The sequence below is a fragment of the Gossypium hirsutum genome, chromosome A02, assembly GCF_007990345.1.
Source record: "Gossypium hirsutum isolate 1008001.06 chromosome A02, Gossypium_hirsutum_v2.1, whole genome shotgun sequence".
Taxonomy (NCBI): Eukaryota; Viridiplantae; Streptophyta; class Magnoliopsida; order Malvales; family Malvaceae; genus Gossypium; species Gossypium hirsutum.
In genome coordinates this window covers 78,759,506-78,783,297 of record NC_053425.1, presented here as the reverse complement: position 1 = coordinate 78,783,297, position 23,792 = coordinate 78,759,506, and positions in this window count along the sequence as shown.

Sequence of the window (23,792 nt, the reverse complement as noted above, 5' to 3'; positions counted from 1 at the left end):
TTTAAGCATCACTAACAATTAAAGACTTATCGAAAATCGAAACATTCATTTAAACAGACTTATTCTCAATCCAAATTGCTTCATGGCCGATTACACATAAACATATACATAGATTTCTCAGCACATATTTTTCTTCTACTTAAAGTTCATACGATGCATTTAAATCAAATAATCTCATAAATTAACAACATTTGACCGAATAGGTCATTGTTTTACTCGTAGATATAACAATCATTCACATTTAAATATCATTATTTAATACTAATAATTTACAAAATCATTGACTGAACGTACATGAGTACATAAAGAAATTTTAACATATAATTCATATACAAATATACCATGACCGATTAAATCATTCTCATATTCGCAGATATAACCATCAATCATATTTATATATATATTCTTTTTTGATGCTAATGATTCACTTCGAAATCAATTCTCCGATGAATAAGTAATGCGTACCTGAACATCTTAAATGTATAGTACTTACTTGGCGATGGTTTACTGCGTACATTCAATATCATAATCTTACTTAACTTACTGGCATTAAGGCTATCAGGTCTTAGAACTTGAAACCAATTACCAGCACAAGCCTGCGGGAATTTAAACCCGGTATAATACCAGCTCGAAGCCTGCGGGACTTTAGCCCGGACATATTTCCAGTACGTAGCCTGCGGACTTTAAGTCCGGTTATAATTCCAGTACATAGCCTGCAGACCCTAAGTCCGGATATAATTCCAACACATGGCCTGCAGACCCTAAGTCCGGATATAATTCACTGAATGTCATGTATACTTATTCACAAGAAAATTCAATTCACATAACATCTCACAATTTATTCCATTCGAATAATAGCATAACATGAGCACCATTCATATAACTTTTGGCTCAATAACATACATAAGAATATATATCCATTTTACTTTCCAAGCTTAAATTCTAATGTCTATTCGGCTTTAAGCCTTAAACATAAATTATTTGTCACTCAACTATATTCAAATAGAATCAATAGATCGCAGTACAGTTATCATACACATATCAAGACATTATCAATTACTTACTAAATGTGACTATTCAAAACTTACCTCAGATATACTTGAACGGTTGCGAAAAGGCTACTCAATTACTTCCTCTTTTCCCCTATCCAACTTCGACCCTCTTTGCTCTTGAGCTTAATTTAAAACAAATATATTTATTTAATTACTTAACCAAGATCATTTACTAATTAATCACTTATCAAATAGGCAATTTAATATAATACATGTATATCATATAGTTAAGGTACAAATGACCTTAATAACTAGTTATTTAAACACCATATATATATTCCCTACTCATGCACAACCGAACACATTACTAGGCATTATCAAGTTTATAATTATAAGCATGTATACGTTAAGACAAATTATATATTTAATAAATTCTACAGGTATGGTTATTTATATTTTAATTTCCAAATCACAAGTTGATCAAAACCATTTCAATTGACTTCATTTATAACAAACAATCAATATGGTCACCTATGCCAAACAATGACCGAACCACTTAATCATGCTCATGGCCGATCCTATCTTGCTCTAATCAAGGTCATAACCCACTTTACAATTTCTAGCCTTTCATGCACTCATCTCTAATGTTAATTAAGTAATGCCGAATGTCACCAACTAAATGGCATACACACACTCACATGCATAAAAGTTATCCACACCTCCTATAGCTCATTCAGCATTTACAATTAACCTTACTCAAGCTTCATATAAATTTTTCTTGACCGGATATAAAATGAACTTAAAATCCAATCGATCAAACTTTAACATGTTCATAGCTCTTTTAACAAAATTTCATTCATGTTTCTATCACCACATAATTATGAACTATTTAAAAACTTTCATATTACACCATTTCAATTTATGCCAATATGCCGAATGCACAAACTTAACAAAAACTCAAAATTTAACCTTCTTCACTTCAATTAACGACTACTTATTCTTCAAAACATCAAATACAATATGAATAACACCTAAACAATTATATCCGAATTTGCTAGCACATAGGGCCTTTGGCCGAATGTCATTAAACTCAGGCCACAATAATATTATTCCTTAAGACACTTTCAAAAACCACATTCGGCACCTCCCTTCAACAATTTAACAAATCTCAAATTCACTTACAAGTACATATATATATATAACATATAAAGCATTAACATTTTTCATCATGAATCTATAACATAACCGAATGCTTAATTCATCACCCAAATTCAAAATTTTGACATGGGCTAAGTAAGGAACTTGATAATTAACTTAAAATAAGCTAAAATTTCAAAATCTAACATAATTTACTAACCTTGTCTCAAGCTTAAGATGACCGAATGGTTTGCTCCTTTTCTTTCTTTAAAATCGGCTAAGAAGAACAAAGATGAACACTTTGTTTTCTTCACCCCTTTTTTTTCTATTTTTAATTATCATTATTATAAAATATAAATCCATTTAGTTGCCATTATACTAATAGTTAATACATAGATTTTATATTAAATAACAACATGGCTGGCCACTAACTTAAAATGGATAATTTGACATGCAAGTCCATTCTTTTTATATCATGCATTAATAGACCATTATAATTTAACCTATCACATTTTCAAAATGTCTCACATAAGTCCTATTTAATAAATTTCACATACAAATGATAAAATCAAAACATGAAACTTTCACACATACACTTACACATATAAATAGCCTAGAATATAACGGTTAATTATTTTTGTGACTTGGTTTTGTGGTCCCGAAACCACTTTTCGACTAAGGTCAAAATAGGGCTGTCACACTGGTAATGCCTCAAACCCTGTCCCGGCATAGGATACGGGTAAGGGGTGTTACATTTAGTGGTATAAGAGCTACGGTTTAGTCGATTCTTGGATTAACGTAGCATGTGTACGAGTCTAGCTATACATGCCATAAATGAATTATGATAGTGTGATGACTCCTTACCTTTTCAAATTGTGTTTTCATATAGAAATGAATCCCAATCGAGCTAAAGCTCATGATGTAGAAAGTAATACGTCGGCTCCCACTCAAAGGGCAGTGCCAGTTGAGAGTAGACCTGTGATTGTGAGTCAGAGAGGAGGAGATGAGGCTAGGGAAGCCTTTCTCCATATGATGAATGCCTGGTATACGGAGTTCGTTTGAAAGAACCTGGACGCTCAACCCCCTCCACCCCTACCTATTCCTCAACCTATCCCCGTAGCATCTCGATGTATAGATTTTGTGAGACTAAATAGACCTCTAGTTGATAAGATTCGAAAACAATGAGCCAAAGGGTTCTGAACTAGTATAGATGATGATCCCGAAAGGGCAGAGTTTTGGCTCGAGAATACCATCAGGGTATTTAATGAATTATCATGCACCCTAGAGGAATGCATGAAGTGTGTAGTATCACTTTTGAAAGACTCGGTTTATCAATGGTGGAACACCCTTATGTCAGTTGCACCAAGAGAGAGAGTTAAGTGGGAATTTTTCCGAGAGAAGTTTCATAAGAAGTACATTAGTCAGAGGTTCATCAATCAAAAGTGAAAGGAATTTCTTGAGTTAAAACAGGGTCGAATGTCTGTAATGGAGTATGAGCGTGAGTTTGTGAGACTTAGCAAGTACACTTGGGAGTGTGTATCAACTGAGGGCATCATGTGTAAGAGGTTTGAGGATGGATTAAATGAAGACATCCGATTGCTAGTTGGCATCCCAGAATTAAAAGAGTTTGTTGTACTAGTTGAGAGAGCTTGCAAGGCCGAGGAATTGGCCAAAGAGAAAAGAAGAGCTGAGTTTGAGTCTCGAGATTCAAAGAAGAGATAGATGAGTAAGTCACTACAGTCATCATCTAAGAAATTAAGAGAGTTTAACACTCGATCGAGTGCTTCAGTTGGGTACTCAAATAGAAATAAGGGTAAGAAGTACTCGGTTTCAAAAGCTCAGACTACTTCAATTGCTAGTGCTGTAACGCCCGACCGACTAGACTCGAATGTTCAGATTGTGGTAGACGTCACCTCGGCGAGTGCTGAGCTAATGATGGAACTTGTTTTAAGTGTGGTTCCCAAGATCATTTCATTAGAGACTGCCCTGAGATAGTTGAAAAGGAAAGATTTCAAAGTGTAAGATCCGGCAATGTTAAACAACTTTCATGCCATACTTAAATGTATCAAGTCAAATATACCCCAAAAGATTTGTTCATAGTGTGACTTGAACTCCGACGTCCACAATCCCCGAGCTAGCATGGCGATACTATAAGAAAGAGGAAAAGAGAGGGGTAAGCATATAGCTTATTAAGTCATGTGCAAATGATAAACAACTTAGGTCATGAAACTCATGGATTACATATACTATCAATTACCACCACATTATCATACTACACATAATGAACACATTGCGAATTGATAGTAAATGTATTTGAACATCATGCTTTTCTTACTCTTTCATACCTGTACCAAATTTCCCAACATGAATCGAGTCCAAAACTCAAGAGATTTACGTACATACTTGTACCATGCATTATTACTCATTCTACCCCACATTCTTAATCATAATCTTGAATGGCTCGTTCAATTGCTTAGAATACTAAAGGACGTTTGCTATCATCACACACCACATAAACTGCCAAAGCCATGTCCCCGACATGGTCTTACATTAGTCTACATACCGATGCCATATCCTAGATATGGTCTTATATGAAGTCTCACGTTGGTGTCGATGCCATGTCCCAGACATGGTCTCATACGGGACCTCATATCGATGCCATAACCGAGACATGGTCTTACACTGGCACACATATCAACGCCAATGCCATGTCCTAGACATGGTCTTACATTGGCACACATATCAATGCCGATGCCATGTCCCAGACATGGTCTTACACGGGATCTCATTAACCATGGTGTCATGATGTCCGAATCCTAAGCATTCCTCAGGGTTTCCTGGGATTTCTGATATACAAGGCTATCATCAAGTTACCATTGAATCATCACAAGCCAATTTCATTAGAACATACATGCATGTATTACATAATATCAAATATTAAACATACAATAATGGAATTGTTGAATTACTTACACACAACTTACCTCGGGGCAAAATATGACAAATTTGCGATTTAATCCACAACCTTGCCTTTTCCTCGATCAAGGTCTATCCCTTGTCCTTCTTGATCTATAATAGCACATTTAGCTCATTTAATACACGCACTATTCAATTCAGTCCAAAAATTACGATATGGAAAAATTATAATTTTGCCCCTAAAATTTCACAAAATTACGAAATTACCCCTAGGCTCGTAAAATGAAATGTACCCATTTATCTCTTTATTCAAGCCTAGCGACATCATTTTCTCTCTTATACCAACCCACATTTTTTATTTATTCACACATTTACACATAGTTTTTACAACTTTTACAATTAGGTCCTTTTTATCAATTTCCTCAAAAACTACCTAGTAAAAGTTGTTTATCACGCATCAAACTTTCATATTCTTCCATTAGACATCAAAGCACAAGCATGTCATTCATGGGTATATTTTTGAACATGAACCCTAGCTCAAACTAAGGGTAGAAATAGCTAAATCGAGCTACGAGGATTTCAAAAATATAAAGAACATTAAAAACGGGGCTAAAATGCACTTACTTTTAAGCTTGAAGATGAAGGAAACCCTACCTATGGCTTCCTTATTATATTCATCCAAGGGAGATGAAGATGAACACAAATTTTGACAATTTTTCCTTAATTATTTTAATAATCAATGGACTAAAATGCCCTTCCATTAATACTTTAATATTTTATCCCTCCTATGTCCATTTTTGTCCATAATGACATATAATGGTATAATTACTAAAAAAGGACTACAAATTTCAAATCTCAAATCTCATCACAATTAAGCCCTTAAATCAACTAGAACGTATGTTTTTTTTCACTTACTACAATTTAGTCCTAATAACGCAATTGGCCACCTTATCGGTAAAATTTCTTATCGATATTTTCACACAGGCATGCATATATCATGGACCTCATAACAACCATAAAATAATTATTTCTATCTTGGATTTGTGGTTTCGAAACCACTTTCCGTTTAGGCCCTAATTCGGGATGTTACAATTCTTCCCCTTAGGGATTTTCATCCCCGAAAATCTTACCGGTAAACAAGTGCGGGTATTGATTTCTCATTGCTTCATCGGCCTCCTATGTAGCCTCCTCTATCCCATGCCTATGTCATAACACTTTCACTAAGGCAAATTCTTGTTTCTCAACTGTTTGACTTCCCGATAAAAAATTTTGATCGGCTCTTCACTATAAGTCATGTCCGGTTGAATCTCAACTTCTTTCGGAGATATCACATGTTAGGGGTCTGATCTATAATGGTGCAACATAGACACATGGAATACATCATGGATCTTTTCCAACTCAAACGGCAAAGCCAACCTTTAAGCTACCGGTCCTATCCTTTTGGTGATCTCGTAAGGTCCTATAAAACGAGGACATAACTTGCCCTTCCTACTGAATCTTAAGACTTTTTTCCAATGGGATACTTTCAAAAATACCTTATCACCCACTTGAAACTCAATTTTTTTCCTTTTTAAATCCACGTAAGAGTTTTTTTTATCTGATGCCGTTCTCAAACAATCTTTAATTACTTTTACTTTGTCTTCAGTTTCCTTAAACAAGTCAACCCCGTGCAATTTATTTTCCTTGAGCTCTATCCAATACAAGGGAGTTTGACACTTCCAACCATACAGTGCTTCATAAGATGCCATTTTTAGGCTTATCTAAAACCTGTTGTTATAGGCAAACTCAACCAAAGGTACAACTACCTTGGAATTCTAGGACACAACATCTCAACATGTCTTCCAAGGTTTGAATCACTCTCTAGGATTGGCCATCGGTTTGTGGATGGAAGGCGGTACTAAAATTCAATTTTGTGCCCAAGGCTTCTCGCAGCCTTTTCCAAAACTGCGAGGTAAACCTTGGATCTCTATCTGATATGATCGATAAGGGTATTCCGTGAAGTCTAACAATTTTAGAAATATATAATTCAGCCAATTTATCAAGCGAGTAGTCGGTACATACCGGGATAAAATGAGCCGACTTCGTCAATCGATCAACTATGACCCACAACGCATCTTTCTTACTCGGTGTCAAAGGTAAGCTTGATACAAAATCCATGGTAATTCGGTCTCATTTCCACTCGGGAACCATGATAGGCTGTAGTAATCCTAAAGGTACTTGGTGCTCAGCTTTTACTTGTTGACAAATTAAGCATCTTACAACAAACTCGGAAATATCTTTCTTCATACAGTTCCACCAATATATTTTCTTCAAGTCGATGTACATTTTCGTACTATCGGGGTGTATTAACAGACGACCATTGTGTGCCTCATTCAAAATCTTATGAATTAACTCGGTGTCTTTAAGAACACAAATCCTATCTCAGAGCATCAAGCAACCATCGGAATCAACCCGAAAATTAGATTCAAAACCCGACTCACACTAAGTTCTCTTAGCTTGCAATCCATTGTCGTTACTCTGAGCTTCAAAAATTTCTTGAAGGAACATCAGCCTAGCTCTTAACTCTGCTACAACAGCACCATCATTTGATAAGGCGATCCGAGCATCCATGGCTCTCAAAGAAAACAAGGATTTTCTACTTAGGGCATCGGCGACCTCATTCGCCTTTCCCGGATGGTAGTCGATTATTAACTCATAATCTTTTATCAACTCTAACCATCTTCGTTGCCTTAGATTTAAATCCTTTTGAGTCATCAGATACTTCAAACTCTTATGTTCGATGAATATTTGGCAAGTCTCACCATACAAATGGTGTCTCCAAATCTTTAATCCAAACACAATGACAGCTAGTTCTAAATCATGTGTCGGGTAATTTTTCTCATGCGGTTTCAGTTGTCTAGATGCATAGGCTATCACTTTGCCTTCTTGCATAAGCACACATCCCAAACCATTCAAGGATGCATCACTAAAGATCACGAACTCCTTTCCCGGCTCAGGTTGAACTAACACTAGAGCTTCAGTCAACAACGCTTTCAGTTTCTCAAAACTCTGTTCGTACTTCTCTATCCGTTCGAACTTAACATCCTTTTGTAACAACCTCGTCATTGGAGTGGAAATCATTAAAAATCCTTTAACAAACCGCTTGTAATAGCCGGCCAAGCTTAAAAAGCTTCTGACCTCTGTCACATTTTTTAGCGGTTTCTAGTCAACAATGGTTGAAATCTTACTCGGGTCAACTCTAATACCGTCTCCTGAAACAATGTGTCCTAAAAACCCGACTTCACGAAGCCAAAATTTTCCTTTACTGAACTTGGCATACAACTGCTTGTCCCTCAAAGTCTGCAAAATAGTTCTCAAGTGCCCAGCATGCTCTGCCTCATTTCTTGAATAAATCAAAATATCATCGATGAATACCACAACAAATTTATCCAAATAAGGCCAAAATATTCTATTCATTAAATCCATAAACACGGCAGGAGCATTTGTTAACCCAAATGGCATAATGAGGAATTCATAGTGGCCATACCTCGTTCTGAAGGTAGTCTTAGGCACATCTGATTCTTTAACCCGCAACTGATAGTAATCGGACCTCAGGTCTATCTTTGAGAATACCCTGGCTCCCTTCAATTGATCAAATAGATCATCAATCCTTGGAAAAGGATACTTGTTCTTTATTGTCAACTTGTTGAGCTGTCGATAATCTATACATAATCTCATCGAACCATCTTTCTTTTTCACAAATAATTCGGAAGCACCCCAAGGTGAAAAGCTCGGTCTCGCGAAACCCTTATCAATCAACTCCTGTAACTGAACCTTCAACTCTTTTAATTCTGTTAGAACCATCCTATACGGAGCAATCAAAATAGGCGTAGTATCAGGAGTCAAATCAATGCCAAACTCTACTTCCCTAATAGGAGGTAACCCCGGCAATTCTTTAGGGAACACATCTAGATATTCACATACTATCGGTACCGACTCAATCTTTAACTCAAACTCTTTAGTGTTCAACACAAAGACGAGGTAAGCTTCGTACCCCTTTCTTACACGTTTCTGAGCGGACATGGAAGAAATCACTGTAGGCATGCCCTTTAATTCATCTGCTTCAACCCGAAGAACATTACCATTCTCACATTTCAGTTTATTTTACCATTCTCACATTTCAGTTCAATAAACTTTCTTCCACAATGCACTACCACATCATGAGTGGTCAACCAATCAATACCAAGAATTACATCAAATTCGTCAAATGGTAATAGAATGAGATTAGCCGGAAAATAATGACCTCTAATCATTAAAGGGCAATTTTTACACACTTTATCAAATAACACATACTTGCCTAACGGGTTTGACACCTTTATTACGAACTCAGTAGATTCAACAAACAAGTTCATATCAAACATTAACTTCATGCAAATATATGAATGGGTAAACCCCGGATCAATCAAAGCAACAATAGAAGTTTCATAGATAGAAAATGTACCTGTAATTACATCAAATTCGTCAAATGGTAATATCATGAGATTAGTCGGAAAATAATGACATCTACTCATAAAATGGAATTTTTTACACACTTTATCAACTAACACATACTTGCCTAATGGGTTTGACACCTTTATTACGAACTCAGTAGATTCAACAAACAAGTTCATATCAGACACCAACTTCATGCAAATATATGAATGGGTAGACCCCGGATCAATCAAAGCAATAATAGAAGTTTCATAGATAGAAAATGTACTCGTAATTACATCAAATTCGTCAAACGGTAATAGCATGAGATTAGCTGGAAAATATTGACCTCTAATCATTAAAGGGCAATTTTTACACACTTTATCAACTAACACATACTTGCCTAACGGGTTTGACACCTTTATACGAACTCAGTAGATTCAACAAACAAGTTCATATCAGACACCAACTTTATGCAAATATACGAATGGGTAGACCCCGGATCAATCAAAGCAACAATAGAAGTTTCATAAATAGAAAATGTACCCGTAATTACAGCAGGACACGAGGTTTCTTCACGAGCGCGAATGGAACAGGTTCTCGCTGGTGCCCTGCCCTCGGGTCTCACAGCAGACTCTGTAGGTGTACCCTTACTGCTTGTTCCACTACCCGAATTCTTCTGAGGTCTTCCCTTATTAGCAGTGCTATTTGACCTTGTTCCTTGGAAATTTCCTCTTTCTGTCCTCTCAGGGCAATCCCTAACAAAGTGATCAGGGGAATCGTACTTAAAACAAGTCCTATCACTCCCTCGACACTCGTCGAAGTGGCATCTCACACATTGGGGACATCCTGATCTATCAGGTCGAGCATTCCCAACATTAGCGATTGAGGTAATCTGAGCTTTCAGAACTGAGTACTGTTTACTCCTATTCTTCCTCGAATACGCAGCAGAGGCATTAGATCAAGTAGTAAACTCTCTCGAGTTCTTAGATGAAGATTGGAAAGATTTTCCTAGTTGCCTTTTCCTCGAGTCTCGAGACTCTAGATCGGTTTTCCGCTTTTCTCTAGCCAATTCTTCAGCCTTGCATGTTCTCTCAACCAACACAACAAACTCTTTCAACTCAAGGATAGCAACCAACAATTGAATGTCTTCATTAAACCATCTTCAAATCTTTTGCACATGATGGCCAGTAGATACACATTTTCGAGCGTATTTGCTAAGCCTCACAAACTCACGCTCATACTCGGTAATTGTCATTTTACCCTGTTTCAACTTGAGGAACTCCTTCCTCTTTTGATCCATAAACCTTTGACTGATATACTTATTAAGAAATTCCTCTTGAAAAAACTCCCAAGTCACTTTCTCTCTCGGCACTACCGATACGAGGCTGTTCCACCACTGGTAGGCTGAATCTTTTAGAAGTGATATTACGCACTTCATGCACTCTTCCAGTGTGCATGGAAACTCATCAAAGACTTGAATGGTGTTCTCGAGAAAAAACTCCACTCTTTCTAGAATATCATCAATGTTAGCTCGAAAGTCTTCAGCTTATTGCTTTCTAATTCGATCAACCGGAGGCCTTTCCCTTCTTACCATCTCAACAACTTGGGGAGCTACAGGAGTAGGCTGAGGAATAGGAGGGGGTGGGGGAGGTTGAATGCTTGGATTTGTCTGAACAAACTCGGTGTACCAATTATTTATCATGATGAGAAAGGCTTCTCTACCTCCTTTTCCTCTACTAACCGTCTCGGGTCTACAATCAAATGGCACTGCTCCTTTAGCAGGAACAGGCGCTTTACTTTCTACATCATTAGCAATTGTCAAGAGTTGTCACACTATCATAATATACGTATGACATGTATAGCTAGACTTCCACACTAGTTACATGGTCCTAGAATCTACTAAACCATAACTCTGATACCAATAAATGTAACACCCCTTACCCGTGTCCAACGTCGGGATGGATACAGGGCATTACCAGACAAAAACGTAAACATACATACAGAACGGAACCATAAAATTTCTTTTGAATACAAAGGTGTACATACACATGCAACTCGTCCCTATTACGGGCCTACAAGGCCCAAAGCATACATCGGGGATGGTTCGGGACTAAACCATGAACTTTAGAAAATTTTTCATAAAAAAGGGTCACACGCCAGTGTGGACACAAGGACATGCCTGTATCACCAGGTTGTGTAACTCTCTGGTTATGACATCAGCATCAATTTAATACTACACGGCCAAGTCACACGCCCGTGTGCTAGGCCGTGTGACGAATTTAATTTTTGCATTTAAGGTGCAGACTTCACACGGCCTGGGCAATACCCACGTCCTAAGGTCGTGTCCTTTACATGGCTAAGACACATGGCCGTGTCTCTACCCGTGTGTTTACTACCATGCACACTGACTTGAACAATTGGGGTGTAGGGGACACACGACTGGACAACAAACCTATGGGGCTGGTCGTGTGTCACACACGCCCGTGCGTCTACCCGTGTGGACAATTTTGAGGCTATTTTCCAAGCCTCTTGTCACCCTCAACAACCCATACACGCACTCACGTGACAATGGTGATTATCATGGCATAAATGGACTACTTAGACATCCATAACTTTAACTCATGCGTGATAAATTTATGTCAAGTATACATAACTGGGACTCTATGACTTGTTACGTTCATTCAGTCCATCTCTTTGCCTTTATTCATATTATGACCATGCCAATTAACACCCTTTATCCATCAAGCATAAATTCTTCATTTCATCATCCATTGTTAACAACCAATTAGGCACACACCACAAGAATAATAACACATTTCATGCATGTATCAATATTTAGGGATTTCAACCCCATAATCAATATGAGCAATATTTCTTGGCCATATACAAAATGGAATAATATGCCAAAATGAGCCATCACTTTAGCTAACAAATATGACACATATAAAAAAATACTAAGTCCCCTATACATGCTATACTTAAATGTATCAAGTCAAATATACCCCAAAAGAGTCGTTGATAGTGTGACTTGAACTCCGACATCCACAATCCTTGAGCTAGCATGGCGATGCTATAAGAAAGAGGAAAAGAGAGAGGGGTAAGCATATAGCATAGTAAGTCGTGTGCAAATAATAAACAAATTAGGTCATGAAACTCATAAATTACATATACTATCAATTACCACCACATTATCATACTACACATAATGAACACATTGAGAATTGATAATAAATGTATTTAAACATCATGCTTATCTTACTCTTTCATACCAGTACTAAATTTCCCAACATGAATCGAGTCCAAAACTCAAGAGGTTTACGTACATACCTATACCATGCATTATTACTCATTCTACCTCACATTCTTAATCATAATCTAAAATGGCCTGTTGAATTACTCGGAATACTAAAGGATGTTCGCAATCATCACATACCACATAAACTGCCAAAGCCATGTCCCAACATGGTCTTACATGGTCTACATATCGATGCCATATCCTAGATATGGTCTTATACAAAGTCTCTTGTCAGTGTCGATGCCATGTCCCAGATATGGTCTTATACGGGACCTCATATCAATTTCATGTCCTAGACATGGTCTTACACGAAATCTCATATCAACGCCATATCCCAAATATGGTCTTACATGAAATCACATACCGATGCCGATGCCATATTCCAGATATGGTCTTACACTGGCACATATATTAACGCCGATGCCATGTCCTAGACATGGTCTTACAATGGCACACATATCAACGTCGATGCCATATCCCAGATAGGGTCTTACGTGGGATCTCACTAACCATGGTGTCGTGATGTCCGAATCCTAAGCATTCCTCAGGGTTCCCTGGGATTTCTGAGATACAAGGCTATCATCAAGTTACCATTGAATCATCACAAGCCAATTTCATTAGAACTTACATGCATGTACTACATAATATCAAATATTAAACACACAATAAAGGACTTGTTGAATTACTTACACACAACTTACCTCGGTGCAAAATATGACAAATTTGTGATTTAATCCCCAACCTTGCCTTTTCCTCGGTCAAGGTCTATCCCTTGTCCCTCTTGATCTATAATAGCACATTTAGCTCATTTAATATACGCACTATTCAATTCAGTCCAAAAATCACAATATGGCAAAAATACTATTTTGCCTCTAAAATTTCACAAAATTATGAAATTACCCCTAGGCTCGTAAAATGGAAAGTACCCATTTTTCTCATTATTCAAGCCTAGGCGCATCATTTTCTCTCTTATACCAACCCAAATTTTAATTTATTCACACATTTACACATAGTTTTTACAACTTTTACAATTAGGTCCTTTTTATCAATTTCATCAAAAACCACCAAGTAAAAGTTGTTTATTGCCCATCAAACTTTCATATTCTTCCATTAGACATCAAAGCACAAGCATGTCATTCATGGGTATATTTTTTAACATGAACCCTAGCTCAAATTAAGGGTAGAAATAGCTAAATCGAGCTAGAGGATTTCAAAAATATAAAGAACATTAAAAACTAGACTAGGATGCCTATGGCTTCCTTATGATATTCGGCCAAGGGGGATGAAGATGAACACAAATTTTGACAATTTTTCCCTTTTAATTTTTTTAATAATCAATGGACCAAAATGCCCTTCCGTTAATATTTTGATATTTTATCCCTCCTATGTCCATTTTTGTCTATAATGACATATAATGGTATAATTACTAAATAAGGACTTCAAATTTAAAATCTCATCACAATTAAGCCCTTAAGTAAACTAGAACACATGGTTTTTTTCACTTATTGCAATTTAGTCCTAATAACTCAATTGGACACCTTATCGGTAAAATTCCTCATCGATATTTTCACACAAGTGTGCATATATATCATGGACCTCATAACAACCATAAAATAATTATTTTTATCTCAGATTTGTGGTTTCAAAACCACTTTTCCATTTAGGTTCTAATTCAGGATGTTATAGTGCCGGTGTATGTGAGTATCCGTATGTGTTCCCAAAAAAGTTGCCAGGATTGCCTCCTATTAAGGAAGTTGAGTTTGGTATTGAGTTAGCTCCTGGTACTGCGCCTATTTCGATCGCCCCGCATAGAATAGCTCTGACAGGGTTAAAGGTGTTGAAATTTCAGTTACAAGAGTTAACGGATAAAGGCTTTACGAGACCTAGTTATTCTCTGTGGGGAGCACTGATACTATTTGTGAAGAAGAAGGATGGTTCAATGAGATTGTGTTGGTTAATAAAAGAATAAGAAGGGAAAAAAAGTCAAAATTGTGTTCATCTTCTTCATGTGTGCCAAAAATTTGAAAAGCCATAGCTAGGGTTTTTCCTTCAACTTTCAAGCTCGATTGTAAGTACTCCCTATGTAACACCTGGAATAGGGCCTAGTCAGAATAGTGGTTTTGAGACAACAAATATGATATTAAAATAATTATTTCATGATCATTATGAGGTCTAGGATATGAAAATAAGCATTTGTTAAAGTGTCATGAAGAAATTCTAAGTATAAGGTATCCAATTGGAAATTAGGGACGAAATTGAATAAATTGCAAAACTTGGGTTCTAGAAGCAATTTACATGAAATTGATTTGAATTATAAATTAGAAGGTCTTAAATAAAAATTTTCCCAATTTCTAAGTGTTTGGACAAAAATTTGCTTGCATAGAAAAATTTGGAAGTTTTGTAAAGAAGGGCATTTTGGTCATTTGGTAATAAACTTAATAAAAAGGGAAAAAGAAAGCCAAAATCAACCATCTTCTTCCCCATAACTGACAAAATTCCTAGAGCTCCATAAGCTAGGGTTTTCAACATTTCAAGCTCAATAATAAGTGCTCCCTAGCCTCGTTTTTAATGTTCTTTGTAATTTTGAGATCCTCGTAACATGCTCTACCCATTTCTACCCATATCTCAAGCTAGGATTCATGTTTGGAAATTTAACCACGTATAAGATGCTTTTGTTTTAATGATTTATGGAGGAATATGGGAGTTTAAAGGATGGTAAACAACTTTTACTAAATAGATTTTCATGGAAATGGCCTAAAGGACCATTTTGTAAAAAGTATAAAATATGTGGTAGAAATGTGAAATAGAGGAAAATATGGGTTGGTATGAGCTTAGGATACATTCGGATAGGCATAGGTAACTAAGGAATTTCATGCATTCCATTATACGAGCCTAGGGACCAATTTGTAAAAATGTGAAATGTTGGGGGCAAAATGGTCATTTTTCTTGAGGGTAAAATTTAGATCCGAAATGAATAGTATGAGGTATTAATAATTTATTTTTACTGATATAGACCCTGATGAACCAATTCCGGAGGTCGACTGTGGAAAACGAAAGGTTTCAAAATAACCGAAATACGAAACTGAAGCAATTACTAGGTAAGTTTATGTAACTCGAAGTAAAATTTAAATATAATTGAAAATGCATATTCTTAAACTTATGTTAGTTTAGATATTGATTGCATGACAATCCATGAAATATGGTAGTGTAAAATGAAAAAGATGACAATTGTCCCGGTTGAATGAAAAAGGGAGATTCAATGGGTAAAATCTTGTTTACATGACATGAGATCCTGTATGTGTTACAGAAAGGGATTTAGCCGGGATGGGTAATCCGATGATCTCAGTACAGTAAGGATCCAGCTCGGACGGGTGTTCCTTAAGTGATTGAATCTCCTAATTGATATATGTGTATTGTAGATTTAGCCCGAATGGGTAACACGATTAAGGACTGAAATTAGCCTGGACGGCCATTTCAGATCCAAACGTTTTGGAGTAATTGTCGTTGTAAGGGATTTAGCCTAGAACGGTAATCCCAACAATACTCCTTGAATTTATATTATGAGGGATTTAACCTGGATTGGTAATCCCGCCGTAAGAGTGAGGTTCGCAAGAGTGTATATTTAAAATGGTCACTAGCATGGCTTGACGGTAAATGGGATACCCATCGAGATTCTCTAAAACTTCAACGGGACTGTAATAAGACACGAGAATGGAAATGTTTGAATTGATAAGCTCACCAAGATTAATGCTATATTGCTTGAGAAGGAACTAACTTGATGATTGAGTGTATGTGATATGGAATTTACACTATACATGTTTGGCATGAATATCTTTTATGGTTGTATGCAAAATAACCTGTAAGTTTACTTTCATGTTATCCGAACTTACTAAACATGTTAATGCTTACCCCCTTTCCTTTCCCTATTTTACAGACCTCATGGACTCGTGAAGATTCGAAGACGATTGGATTATTGTCAACACTATCAGTTTATCTTGCTTTGGTATATAGATAATTTTCTTTATTACAATGGCATGTATAGGTTTTTGGTTATTTTGTTATATGTGTCATTGGTTAGCCAATGTAAGGGCTTGAATGATATACCTATTCATTTTGTATATGGCCATAAGACATGGCTCATTTTGATGTAGGTTGTAACCTACTAATTTTGCATGTTGGTGTTTAAATGTTCATTAGATGGTTAAATGTGATATATCATGAATGGACATATGGAATATGGCCAAATCACTCGGAGATGGCTAGGTCATAATTGGCAATGAGTTATAAAATGAGCCAAGTTTAAATGTGTTTGATGATATGGTAATCCTTAATACAAAAAGGATAATTTAGCATGTACTAAACCGGTAAGATGAGGTTAAAGTGCAATGAGTTATGCTAAGGTTGCTTAAGAGTATAGTTAGGCCATGTTAAATACCCTTGACATCTTTAAGTGGGTATGGATGTTAGAGTGTGACCAAAGGCTTGGAAAATAGCCCTAGAAAATCCTACACGGGTAGACACACGAACATATGTCTAGGACGTGTGTGACACACGGTCAGCCCCCATGGGCGTGTTGCCTGGCCGTGTGTCCCTTGCACCTAAAATTTTGGGTCAGTTTGCATGGTAGTAAACACACGGGCAGAGACACGCTGTGTGTCTCAACCGCATGGAGGACACGGCCTAGCACACGGGTTGTGCCTTGGCTATGTGCCTCAAAATGAATGATGATGTCATAAATAGAATTTTTGGGTTTTTGGACACAGGTGACCACACGGACGTGTCTAGGCCGTGTGAGGGACACGAGCCAAGCACACGGGCGTGTGCATTGCCTCTATACGGGCGTGTGAGGCTTAAACCCAGAAATTTTCCTAAGATTTTCTTAAGCCCTCGGTTTAGTCCTGGACCATTCTTAATGCATGTTTTGGGTCTCATAGGCCCATAATAGGGACACTATGAATGTGTTTGATTGGTTTTAATTTGGACGAAATTTTATAGCCCATGATTTTCTGAAAATGTCATGTTTGTGTACAGTAATGCCCCGTACCTTGTCCCAGTCTTGAGTACGGGTAAGGGGTGTTACGCCTAGCCTGTTTTTAATGTTCTTTATGTTTTTGAGATCCTTGAAGCATAATCTACATATTTCTAGCCTTATTTTGAGTTAGGGCTCATGTTTAAAAAGTGACCCATATGTGACATGCATGTATTTTGATGCTTAATGGAGGAATATGAAAGTTTGATGTATGATAAACATCTTTTACTAAGTGGCTTTTCATGAAAACACCTAAAAAGGGACCTTTTTGTAAAAGGTCTAAAATGAGTGGTAAGATGTATGATTTAATGAGAAATGTGGGCTGCTATGTATATGTCATAGGTTCGGCTAGGCTTGAGTAACAAAGAAAATGAACATATTTTATTTTACGAGCCTAGGGACTAATTTGAAATTATGTAAAAGTTTAAGGGTAAAACTATAATTTTGCCAAAATATAGTTTTTGGACTGATTTGAATAATGTGATGATTAAATGAGCTGAATTTGCTGTTATAAATCAAGAAAAAAAAGTTCAGACCTAGATCGGGGAAAGAATAAGATTTTGGACTAAATCGAATTAATTGTCCATATTTTGTGCCGAAGTAAGTTCATGTGTAAATAATGCAATGTTGAATCATGTTTAATGCTTTATTAATGTATGAGTTTCTATGTTTAATTATTACGACAAGTGTATGAACGACTTTATGGTCGATGAGAATGACATTCTGAACGAGTTCGACCAATACGAGTTATCGAGAAAATCCCGTTTGAACCTTAGGAATAAGGTAGGATACAATGTGACATGTCACTAGGAACTATGTGATTATGAGCTTATGAAATTATGTGTATATGTGATTATGTGAATTCGGGTGCTAGTCTTGTACGTTCTACCAGTGGTTGAGTAGCCCGGCATGTGTTGCCTGTACCTGTCAGCTTGTGTGAGTAGCCCGAGTAGTTACGTCCTAACTGTCAGCTTGTGTGAGCAAGCCCATGATTAGCTCAAGAGTGAGCAATGTGTGATTGCGATATGAAGTAGCATGTAGCTACATTAGAAGCACTATGTGCAAGTCTTCCGTGTATCCGAAAGTATTCCGAATGTTCAACGAGTAAACTTGTGAGTTATTCGACAAGTAAGTCAATGATGAGGAAATATGACAATGCGTTACGAGTTGATACAGGTATGTATGAAAAACTCATATAAATGAGCTCGTTATGCGATGAACTTTTGCTAAGATTGGAAATGTGTAAGTTATGTCTACAAATTTAAGTTATGCCTATCAATTCATAATGACACATATGTAAACCATGTTATGTCAATGGTATTTATGTATATATTTATGATTATGTTGCTATTTATTTGCATATGAACTTTATGCTTACTCATTTTTTTCCTTTCTATTTTCCTTATAGTGTTGCCAAGCTAGCTTGGGGATCGAAGGACGTTGGAGCTCTATTCACACTATCAAATTAATCGTTTGGGTATAGTGAATTTAAGTATTTTGAGTATGGCATGTATAAGGACTTGGTCATTTTGTTATATGTCATATTGGTTTAGCCAAGTGTGTTGGCTTATAATGATTTGATGATTCATTTTGTATATGACCATGTGATATGGCTTATATTAATTATGGTTATGTAATCCTATTCATATATGCATGCATGTGTTAAGATCACTCTTGATGTGGTTAAATTCATTTAGTATGGATGAATTGTGGATGTGACCATTGATATTTGGTGATGGAGTTATGAGTAAATGGCATAATAACAACTAAGGCATGAATATGTAAAAATGGAAGTAATTGATGTTTTATATTGCATGTGAATTTGGTAAGCTTGGCCTAAATGGAATATGAAGTCTTAAGCTAGTATAAATTGATAAGAAGTTGCTATGCATGAGTCATGTTTATGTATATGTAAGTGCTCATTTATTCCATGTAAGATGTCATCGAGATGAGCTAGTGTGCATGTGTTATTGAGGGTGACAAAGGCTTGGAAAATAGCCTCTAAGTTGTCCACACGGGTAGACACACGGGTGTGTGTCTAGACCGTGGGCGTGTGATCCGGCCGTGTGTCCCCTGCACCCTATTAAATATAGAACAAAAAACTCAGTAGTAAACACACGGGTAGGGACACAACCGTATGCCTCAGCCGTGTGAAGGACACTGCCGCAAGACATGGGTGTGTGCCCAGGCCATGTGAAATCTGCACTTCATTTTTGGAATTTAATTCGCCACACGACCTAAGCACATAGGCGTGTGACTTGGCCATGTGACCTTATTTTAGTTGATGACGTCATAGTTAGAGAGATACACGGGCTGAGGACACGGGCGTGTCCCAAGCCACACGGCCTACCTACATGGGCATGTGACTTTCCAAAATAAGAAAAATTTTCTAAGTGTCAAAAAGGTTCCGGAAGTTCTTGATGTAGTCCCAAACCGCTCTCGGTGTATGTTTTGGGCCTCATAGGCCCTTTTAAGGGAAAAATTGCATGTGGTTGAAAGGTTTTAAATTTGGATGAAATTTTATGGCCCAGATTTGTATACTTGTTTACGTTTAAGTTTGGTAATGCCTCGAACCCTGTCCCGACGTCGGATACGGGTAAGGGGTGTTACATTTTTACCATAAACATAGCAGAACCTGGAACTGATACCAATTGAATTCAGGATTTCAATATATCAAAGTATATGAGTTACATACATAAAGTCTACTACTTACTCAAGATTAAGGTAAGTCTCACCATGAATGTCACAAGTGAGTTAATCCACAAAATGATTCAGGATGAATTCAACTTGGGTCTGATGTATTATTAATCCTAATAATCACATCCATGTCTCTATCCTTTCGAGAGTCATCCACTCCAATACCTAAGACAATACATCTCCCCAATTGGACTTGATAAGCAACATAATAGTCTTTTGAATCAATTTTCCCAATTTTGATTCCTCAAACTATGAACCGTTTAGATTACCTACTGATATAAGTTGTCTTCCCATCATGATCTGATCACATAATGCAACTTAATATTAGTTAAACTTCATGTAATAGTAAGCCATTATTTTTTTATACATTCTTCTTTTCATGGAAAAATCATTGAAGACAATTATATAAAAGATAATAAGTTTATCTATGAATTTTATTAACCAATCTGTTTGAAAAATTACAAGTATCAAAGATGAAATAACTATACTAAGGGCACTAGATCCTAACATGCGTAAGGAAAAAGAAATCATGGCTTTACTTCACAACACGTGCACTAACATTTGCATATACAAGTTTTTTCTCTTAGTGTGGGCAAACTTGCTAGTAGGCGAGGCAAGGAGATTATGGCAAACATGAGTGACGATGGTTCATTCTTTTGTCCATTTTATCTTTGTACACTTTAGCATGGCCTTAGTAACTTTTTTGTGTGTTGCAAAAATGATTGAACTGACACGAAGAGCTGACATTACCACTTGTTATTCACTTCATCTATTAGAGTATTCCTAAAGACCAATCATGAGATAATTGTAATTACATACTCTTTTTATCTTATTTATTAATATAAGGCATTGTCATTATTATTTTAATTTCCTTTTTTTGTGTATATAAATAAACTAAATTGTAATAAAGTCCTAAGAAAATATTATTATTCTTAAAAAGGTCCTTAGTCAAGTTATATTGTGGGCTTGAGCAACAATAATGCATTGAGACTAATGTGTAATTGGTTGATGACAATGAATTATCATTGACACAAGGATGTCAAAATTAATACATGAGTATGTATTAGAGAACAACATATTGGGCTGACTCGATATGAGTATGTTTCTTGGATTATTATGTAATAGTCACAATATTACTCATAGTGATAACTATGTACATGATCTTTAGACTTGAGATCATCATTGTCCCAACATCGTGAGCCATATATTTTGATACAGTCAAAACATCTATCATAACAGGTTGTACTATAAAGATTAATGTTGGATATACTACAATCCATGTAGTGGGATATGGTTGATCAAGATAGGATTTATCCCTCCTACATAATGGGAGCAATATCTTATGTCTCTTGATGGATTGAGACTAGAAATGCATGGTCATTTTTAAATAAGTTGATATGAGATATCACACTTATTTTGTTTATTGTAGTCTGCTCAAAAAATCAAGAAATATGATATTAGACTATACAAGTGTGATTATTCCATGACTTGTGTCCAATCTAGATATTAAGGATAAAAGGTTATAATATATGAAAAGATTATCACAGAAAGGTTCTGTTGACTCATGACTTCTTCTAACTTGGGTGGCAATGATGCCACTCATTGCTTGTAATAAAAGAAACGTTCTAGTATTACTACCAATGTTACAAGAGCCTATAGGGTCACAACTTTTAGTTGAAACGAACAGAATCCAAATACATTTGGTATTGTATTTAGCTGTCATATGAATTAAATTAATTTTTGAATTAATTTAATTTGATAGTTAAATATTAAACATATTTTACGTACAAACTTGTTGTACACAAATAGAGAACATAGATACAATTAATATATGAATTTGATTCATACAAATTATTAATTGTATATATTTTACTTAATTTATTAATATAAATAGTTTAATTAATTAATTTCAGTCAAAATATAAAAGACATGAAAATTAATATTCTTTTGGAAAGAATATAATTAATATATGAATTTTAATTAATATATGAATTTGATTCATACAAAATATTAATTGTATATATTTTACCGATTTTATTAATATAAATAGTTATATTAATTAATTTCGGCCAAAATATAAAAGACAAGGAAATTAATATTCTTTTAGAAAGAATATAATTAATATATGAATTTGATTCATACAAAATATTTAATTGTATACATTTTATCGAATTCATTAATATAAATAATTCTATTAATTAATTTTGGTCAAAATATAAAAGACATGGAAATTAATTTTTTTGGAAAGAATATAATTAATATATGAATTTGATTCATACAAAATATTAATTATATATATTACCGAATTTATTAATATAAACAGTTATATTAATTAATTTCAGTCAAAATATAAAAAAATGAAAATTAATATTCTTTTAGAAATAATATAATTAATATATGAATTTGATTCATACAAAATATTAATTATATATATTTTACAAAATTTATTAATATAAACATTTATATTAATTAATTTCAGTCAAAATATAAAAAATATGGAGATTAATATTCTTTTAAAAAGAATATAATTCATTTTTCTAACTTTTCATTAGCTTTCTCTATTAATAAGAGAATAAACTTGGTTTTCCTTTTTAATATGTAATATCAAAGATGATAAAAGGATGATAATCCCTTTGTATGTTAAGGTTATCAACTTAATAATTTAAAAAGTCTAGCAACCATTTTTAATTCTCTCTAAAAAGTTCAAGAGAAAGTGGTTGTTCGTTTTTTACGGGGTGGACTACGTGGTGGCCGAGTTGTTTTCATTGTGGCTTGGAATCGACATTGAATCAACAGATCCTTTCAACGTTTTCAGTAAAGAAGGTATATTTTCAACCCGATTCCTTCCTCTTATATGGATCTTTGGCTATGGATCCCCGGAATATTTTTTCACTACGTCACGAGGCGTACCGATGGTCCCACATAATCACCATAGGGGGAGAGGCTTTGAAGGTTTCCCCATTTTTAAGGGTGTACTTTAGGTTCTCCACCAAACCTTGGAGCAATTGTGGTGGAGAACCAAAAACTAAAGGAAACCAATTAAAAGTAGTGGAAAGAGCTGGAAGATGAGGTGAGGAAGTTGAAAGGAAGTGAAGAACAAGCCAAATTTTTGAAGGATAATTTCTTCTTTTGTAGTGACACTCATTTGTCTAAGATGGAGACTTCTGTGAAGCTATTATTTGAAGAGCTAATGAAGGCTCAAGATGAACTAGCGACAAGGACTTGCTTGTGAAATTTGACGTGGAAAACCATGAGACTTCCTTTGACCGAGTGT